Source organism: Microtus ochrogaster, chromosome 2, assembly GCF_000317375.1.
Source record: "Microtus ochrogaster isolate Prairie Vole_2 chromosome 2, MicOch1.0, whole genome shotgun sequence".
Classification (NCBI taxonomy): Eukaryota; Metazoa; Chordata; class Mammalia; order Rodentia; family Cricetidae; genus Microtus; species Microtus ochrogaster.
In genome coordinates, this window is record NC_022010.1 from 73,744,733 (window position 1) to 73,752,932 (window position 8,200).

The 8,200-nt window shown below is 34.4% G+C and overlaps 1 long non-coding RNA gene across 2 annotated transcripts in view; it reads right to left on the reverse strand.

The window, feature by feature from the left end:
- LOC101999210 overlaps positions 1-8,200 on the reverse strand; it is a 278,369-nt gene that overhangs the window by 169,880 nt on the left and 100,289 nt on the right. For both annotated transcript variants that reach the window (XR_003378249.1, XR_003378250.1), the window contains one exon: positions 3,866-3,913. This is a non-coding gene — a long non-coding RNA (uncharacterized LOC101999210). The remainder of the gene's footprint in view (positions 1-3,865; positions 3,914-8,200) is intronic.

The following is an 8,200-nucleotide window of genomic DNA, read 5'->3' on the forward strand; positions in this document are numbered from 1 at the left end:
TCCTCCCCCCTCCGTCCATGTCTAGGAAGGTGAACATCCAAACTGGCTAGGCTCCCACAAAGCCAGAACATGAAGTAGGATCAGAACCCCCTGCCATTGTCCTTGCTTCTCATCAGCCCTCATTGTTAATCATGTTCAGAGAGTCCGGTTTTATCCCATGCTTTTTCAGTCCCAGTCCAGCTGGCCTTGGTGAGCTTGGTGAGATTTAAAGTGAATCTTTAAAATGTAAATCAATTCATACCCTTCATCAAATACCTCAAGTGGCTTCCCTTTTAACACGAATTCAATACTCCAGGACCAGAAAAATGGCTCAGCAGATAAATGTGTTTGCCAACAAGACTCTTGGCTTGAATTTGATTCTCTGAACCCAAAAGGCTGAGGAGAAAATCAATTCTGCCAGGTGGTCATATGACTTCCATGTTCACATGTTTTACATACACATGCGCGTGCACGCGCTCACACACCCACACACACAGTAACAGGAATGAATAAATGTAACAAAAAGAAAGAAAATATTTGATACAACAGGGCCTCACCTTGACTAATGATAGCTTCACTTTTCTCACACGAATTGCATTGTTCTCTCTTTGCAAAGCAGTCCTGTTTTTTCCCTCTGCATGTTATGTTCCTTTCAGAATAACTAACACAACATATCCTATATATTCTCTCTTCAGATCTCTTTTCAACTAATACTAATTTTCCCTAGCCTCCTTTTCAACTTTATTCGTTTTATTCACATATTTAACCTAATCAAAATATTTGTTTAATTTTTTTATTTAATATCTCTTCTCTCTGCACTTTCTCTTCTCTTACCACCTATACGTAAGAGCTTGCTTCCTAGTCTTGTATTCCCTGCTACAATCTTAGCATTTAGAAAAGAACCTGGTTTTTAGTAAGTGTTTAATAAATATCGATGGTTTAAAGTGGCTCATTCTTGTCAATTTTGTCCTCATGCTTCAGTGGATCCACATTTCTTGCCTTGGATTTAGACTCAAAGCTAACCACATGCCTTCCCCCACCCCATACACACAGACACACAGTCCTCTAAAGCTTACTCTGAGAAGCTTCACAAACACACCACCTACTATACTTATACTACTATGTTAAAACTTAAATTCCAAAAGATTATAGAACCCATATTTTTTGTATGAAGAATTTAAGAAAATAAGTGCTAAAGAAACTCATAGTATGATAGACACAGAATATCAACATATTTTTCATTTTGTTAATATCATATAAATAAATAAAAGACTAAATATTGCTATAATACCATTAAATATTTGCAGTGGCTGAATGTATAATACAATACATTGATAATATTTTACTACTAAATATATTCTTTTCTTATGAAATGTTGATCTAAATAGTATTTTTGATAATGCTCTTTACTATTCAATGTTATTTATGATTTTACTGTGTTTATCTTCCTTGAATTTTGATTATTTGGCAACCCCTTAGAGTGTTTGTTTCTGCTCTGATTTCACACATCATCATGGTCTCATAGTTTCGGTTTAGAATCCCTCATGAGCCAGAGATAGAAAATTATGAAGCTAATTCTCTTGCTTATTTCTTTCTTTTGATGGCATAGTCTTGCGATTTTTTTCTGTTAAGTGTGAGAATGCAACTTTCCACTAAGCAGAACAGCACATGTTTTACTATAGGAATTAAAAAGGTTTCTACATCTCAATCCCACACCATACAGCAGTGAAGGAACACGCTTCTAAGTAACTTGAGTGGTAGCTCCCTGATTAATCACAGGCATCAATCATTTCCTTATGACTGTTACACATAGAATTAAAACAACCATAAGATTTTCTGTCCATTGTCACTTTTCTACTTTAAGTGGCAGTTGGACATGGAATAAACAGATCATTATTACATCTTTTTTTTTAAAGATTTATTTATTTACTATGTATACAACATTCCTTCCATGTATGTTTGTATGCCAGAAGAGGGCACCAGATCTCATTATAGATGGTTGTGAGCCACCATGTGATTGCTGGGAATTGAACTCAGGACCTCTGGAAGAGCAATCAGTGCTCTTAACCTCTGAGCCATCTCTCCAGCCCCCCATTATTACGTCTTGTATATATATATATATTAATCTGCAAAGCCATTATGAAAACCAGGCTGAAATGCATTGTATTTAGTGTTCTACCTTCAAGAACAAACCACATGAGCTAATGCACATCTTTCTTGGCGACAAGAATTGTATGAACTTGCATCTTACTTTCTGAGCACAGAAGAGAGGGATCCACGGTGTTGATGCAAAGGGACACATGCCATATTCTGTCACTGGCTGCCCCAGCATACGGAAGATCAAAAGAGAAACTGACTGCTGTTATGACTTTTTCTCAATTCATATTTATTTTGAGTTTTATTAAGGATTATTTATATATTTATCGCTATGTATTTGAATATTTGTTCATATTTAAGCAATGTACTTATATATGCTTATATGATTCATTTAAAATTATCCCAAATTATGTTGGCTATAACAAAATTACATATCTATAAAATAATTAATGATATTTTGTTACATGTTCATAAAGTCTTTTGTGTAATAAATATACACATATATGCACATGTTCATATATCTAAATTTACCATTTATAGATTTGACATTGTTTTTCGTTTTTGAATTAGTCATTAAATGTCTATTTGGGTAATAACATTTATGAATGAAAAGAACATTTAATGTCAAGAGTGGACATAATTTTGTTTAAATAAAATGTTTTTTTATAAAACTGGAGGTCGATTCAACCAAAACACACACTTTAAATTATTTTAATGATTGAGAAAAAAATGTTTGATATTTGGGCTGGAATACAGCTCACTGATAGAGTACTCACTAACACATGTCAGGCACTAATTTTATTTCCCAGCACCAATAAAAAAAATTACCATAAGCCAGGCAGTGGTGGCACACGCCTTTAATTCAGCACTCTGGAAGTAGAGGCAAGAGGATCTCTGTGAATGTGAGGCGAGCCTGGTTACAAGAGCTAGTTCCAGGACAGGCACTAAAGCTACAGAGAAACCTTATCTCAAAAAAAAAAAAATTACAATATTTTTGCCATCTATTTCACCTAAGATGTTTCCTTTTTTATGTCTGCTTGTATTTCCCTCCATCTATCTATCATCTATCTATCTATCTATCTATCTATCTATCTATCTATCTATCTATCTATCTATCTGTCTGTCTGTCTTTCACCTATCACCTGCATATCTAATCTATCTATCTGTCTCTTACCTGTCTATGACAGAAACAAGTTTATGCATCATTTAAAATTTTGTTGCAAATAATAAACATATAAGGAGTCATGATTTCAAAAAAAAAAAAAGCAACAGCGGTGTGTGAGGATTATCTGTAAGCATCTTATTTTACCTGAGTCTTCTGCTATCAATACAGAAAGAGCTGCTATCATCAAATTTTATTATGTTTAATTGGTAGATCTTCTGTCTGACCATCTTTAAGTCCAACATGATTATTATTATTTTCCAGAAAGTTCAGGGAAGCAACAGGTTGGTGTTGTTTTACTGTCACTGTATATCAAAGCATTAAATTCAAAAGGAAAATAAATCTTTCAAGGGAAATGGACATTGAATGGGAAAGGAATTACTTTTATTGACAGTCTTCAAAAACAAGACTGCTCTGCAGGCTGCCAAATTCAAAAACTACTATGTAGAAGAGTTGAGTTAAAATGTTTTGGCTTGTCACAAATACCTTGCAATCTAGGGATCTGGTTCAAATTTGACATCCTATACAGAACTATAAAATTAGATCATGAAAAAGCAACCCAGTAGGGTATATTGTGTATTTCTGTGCAACATTAAATTACAGAACTAGCAAATATTTAAGACTTACTATTATTTTGGAGTTATCCTTTCTTAATGGAATCTTAACAATCGGTACCTGAAAGGAAAAGAAATAAATTGAATTATTATCCACCTTAAGATATGCTTGAACTAGTATCCAAATTGTTCACACTTATTTTTAAAGAGGACTTAACACTCAAGCATCCTTACTAAAATAAAGTTCCGAATAGAGTTAAAAATTGAACTTTTAACATCTGCCACATGAAACACCCTAAATATAAACATAGATATAAAATATACAAAAAGGTTCTTTACTACTAATAATCAATTTTCAACACTGAGCTTTTACTTCTTAAGTCTGAAAATATATGACTCACAAACATCAAAATTCATAAAAATACAAATTAGTTAAACTATTAAAGTAAGTCAACCATAGTTAGGTTTTTATGAAGTTAAGTGGTAAAGCTGTTACTGTGATTATTGTTTATTAATAAAATTATTATAGAAATGAATTACTGCCTTGTAGACAAATGCACAAAATCCTGTCATTGATGTATTCAATGTCTATAATTATATGAATATCCTTTTAAATATCAGACTTCATATGAAAATCTAATGGGTTAGACTGCAGAGGAAAATCTACTCTTTCAAGTACATTTTCAACATTTAAAAATAAATCATTTCATATACTTCGTTGATAACTTATTTATTTCCACTCTTATTTTATCTTATATCCATCCAAAATAATTTATGCATAACACAGAGTAGAATAATTTAAAATGCAGTGAAGACTTGAGGGTTTTACAGATCACTTTCAAGCTCTGTTCCAAGCGGCAAATATTAACAAGATGATTGATGGGCCAGTGCAGTTTTTCAGACAGCAGAATGTTAATATAAGCAGTCGAAAGCATGTTTTCCTCTGTTGACCTAATTCGTCCAGAGTTGGCATCATATTTGGAAACTCAAACATTTAGTAAGGCTAGTCTCCAGACCATGAAAATACAGAAAAATAGGATGGAAAATTATAACCTGATGTTTCAACGTTTTCATTTCCAGCTGATATAGTCTACTCTTTTAATTAAAAATATGTAAATACTTAAATTTTATATAAATGTATATATACACATATTATGTTTGTTCAGTGAATAATTTATTATTGCTCTGTGACTATGGATGTGCTTGGGTAACGTGTACATGTGAGTGTAGGTATGCATACGCCACAGTACACGGGTCGAGGGCAGAGCTTATGTTGTCAAGTTGGTTTTCTCATTCTGCATTTACATGGGTTCCAGGGACCCAACTCAGCTCATCTCAGTACCTCATGTACAAATAATTCTTGATCTGCTTTAAACTATTACTAAATATTGATAATGAAATCATTGTATTGCTAAGAACTGAGTTCAAATGAAATCATTGTATTGCTAAGAACTGAGTTCAATTACATTTGAATTTATTGAATAAAATGATATAAGCATCACTGGTTTGTATCTTGAAAAAGACACAGGGGAAAATAACTCAAAATGCACAATTGACTCTTAGTGGCTATGATTTCCTTTTAAAAGCTCCTTAAGTAGTGTCTTCCGCATATAAGTTTATCTTTAGTCTGGATGCTGGAAAAGGTTATCTCTGTGGAGCACTAATTAATTACCCACTTTTTTTTTTTCAAGACAGGGTTTCTCTGTAGCTTTAGGGCCTATCCTGGTACTAGCTCTTATAGGCCAGGCTGGCCTGGCCTCGAACTCAGATATCCGCAAGTCTCTGTTTTCCGAGAGCTGGGAATAAAGGTGTGCGCCACCACCAGCTGGCTTATGATCTGCTTTTGATACTGGCTATGATTTCAAATTCCTGATTTGAAAATTACACTCCAATATCTTAATATTGTCCTATGAGGCTGTATAGGGAACCTGGTAAGTATCAAACAATAATTGCAGATAATTATTCATTGATTAGGCAGGAAAGGATTGGCTGGGAAACTAGGGCAATCAATTGTGTGACCAAACTTTTAGAAATAGCAGCATCAGGCTAAGACAAAGACATTATAGGTCTAGAATTTCTTTGATTTGTTAACAATCCTTCTTTTGGAGGATTGAACTTTATCTGTTAACGACCAGCAAGCCCATCTTTCGCTGCGATGAAGCTTTCTTTTAAGACGCATGGCCACAATCCTCAAAAAAAAAAGGGGGAATAGAAACTTTCTCCAAATTACTGCTACTGGATTTTTTGTTTTAAAAAAAATCCTCTCCACCTTTGCAGCAATTGTTTTAACTTCCTTTTTTAGTTATTTTTGCCTTTTATTTCAATTTATTAAACTACCTGGTAATGAATTGTATGAGAAAACAAAAACAACTCCCAACGCTTTATTGTCAATTTTAAAATGTCAACAAACATTTCTAATTTCTTGAACGAGCAAAAAAAAAAAATTGCCTTCTTAATGGAAAGGAAGACGACTCAGGGTCAGGTGTTCCTCTTTGTGAGGGAGCTAGTGTTGCAAGGATTCTTTGCGCTGTGCTTGAAATCAAGACGCTAAGGTTACAAAAGAGTATTTCTCCCTTGCTCTAAATGCCATTATGAACTGGCATGAAAGTGGTATTAATTATAGTAGTGTGGGCAAGCAGGAGAGCAGAGGAGCTGCCATGTTAAATATGGAAAAAGATTCAAATAAGGAGAGTTGGCAACCAACTAGTCTGGCTGCAGTACCATGCTGCTTGGACTCGAGCAGTCTTCTAACGCTACCTAAATCATAAGAGGGCTGGGAAGTGGAACACAATTTTCTCATGTGCCCTAAATAGGAACTCACAAATACTTGATACTTGAAGTGTTTGTAATTCATTATTCGCAATTTAAGGTAGGTTGTTTTTTCCGGTTTGAAGAAGGTCCTCTTAAAGTTGTGGTATATCCTGAAATTATACTTTTTGAAAAAAAAAAAAGGCAGAACAATTAAATTTGGCTTGAAATGACATTAAAATATATTTGAATGAAATTCTAATTGCCACATTCTAATTGCCCATTCTAATTGCCACAACCCAGAATATAAGCAGGGAAATCCAAATACATGAATTCTATGAGCCATCATTAAACTTGTTTTGTTCTGGAATATCCTTTACAATGTATAGAAAAATATTTTAATTTATATTGAAACACTACAGCATGCTATCAATCATTTATGTAAATTAATGGAATGAACCATTTAAATATTGAGTTAAAATGAGGATCTCAGAACCACAGCTATTCTTATTCTTTACTTTGCCTGGTATTTGAGTGTGCAACTTACATTTTAAAATGTACCCACTTAATTCTGATACACAGTCCTTGCGTTCTGGGACATATTATGAACTATTATATACTATGGCCAGTTAGCTTCAGAGAGCGTGTGCATGAACTAGACCTGGAAGAGATCAAGAAGTGGTTTCACTCTAGAGAAAACTTTATTTACTTCCTAAACTGATTTTAGGAATGATGTATCAAAAATACACACATAATGGTTCACAACACTTGTATAACCTCAACAAGGAAGGGAGATGAGGTTGGAGGATTGCTATTAGCTCATTCTCAGCCTGGGCTTCAGAATAAATCACAGCTAGCATAGCATGAACTACAATGTGAAACTCGGTCTCAAATGAAACCCAAAGGAAAATTAAAAATTAAATTAAAAGTAAAATCACAACAAAAGACTATCTGTCTTGATCTCAGGAAAACCCAACGGCAGTGCAGACAGAGCCTCCTTGTTCTGCATGAGAACCTTGCAAACCTGGTATGTTTAGCCCTCATTTCAATTACAAGGAACTTGGAGAAACCGTTTTCTAAAGACTGCTCCTATAGCGATTCTCAATCCAATCTAGTCTTTTCTGAAACTCATGTATCTGACATCCCACTTACTATCTCCACGTGGAAAAACTCAATCCACGCCCAAGATCAGACTCTATGTTCCTCTGCAAACCTGTTTACTTGAAGATATTTCAGTCTTTATCAATGTTAACCACTCCTTCATTTACTTAATGCTCAAACGTTGGAAACCAAGTATGATTTTTTTGCACTATTTAGTTAAGAAATATTTCCTTAATCACTTTCTTTATCATTTGGCAGAGCCTGTGCTATCTTTTAAGAGTCCTAACAAAGTTTAATCACTTTCAAACACAATTTTATGGTAAACAATAACTAAATATTTAACATTGTGAAGCATGGGGATGGGAAGGGAAGAGAAGGGAAAGGCAAGGCAATACAAGGGAAGGGGATAGGAGAGAGAAGGGAAAGAAAGTGGAGGGGAGGGGAGGGAAAAGCAAAGAATAAAAAGTAAGGAAGAAGTCAGAGGGGGAAGAAGACAAGCAGCAACATGAAGACACAAAGGAAGGAAGGCACAATGGAAGGAAGGATGGAAGGAAGGAAG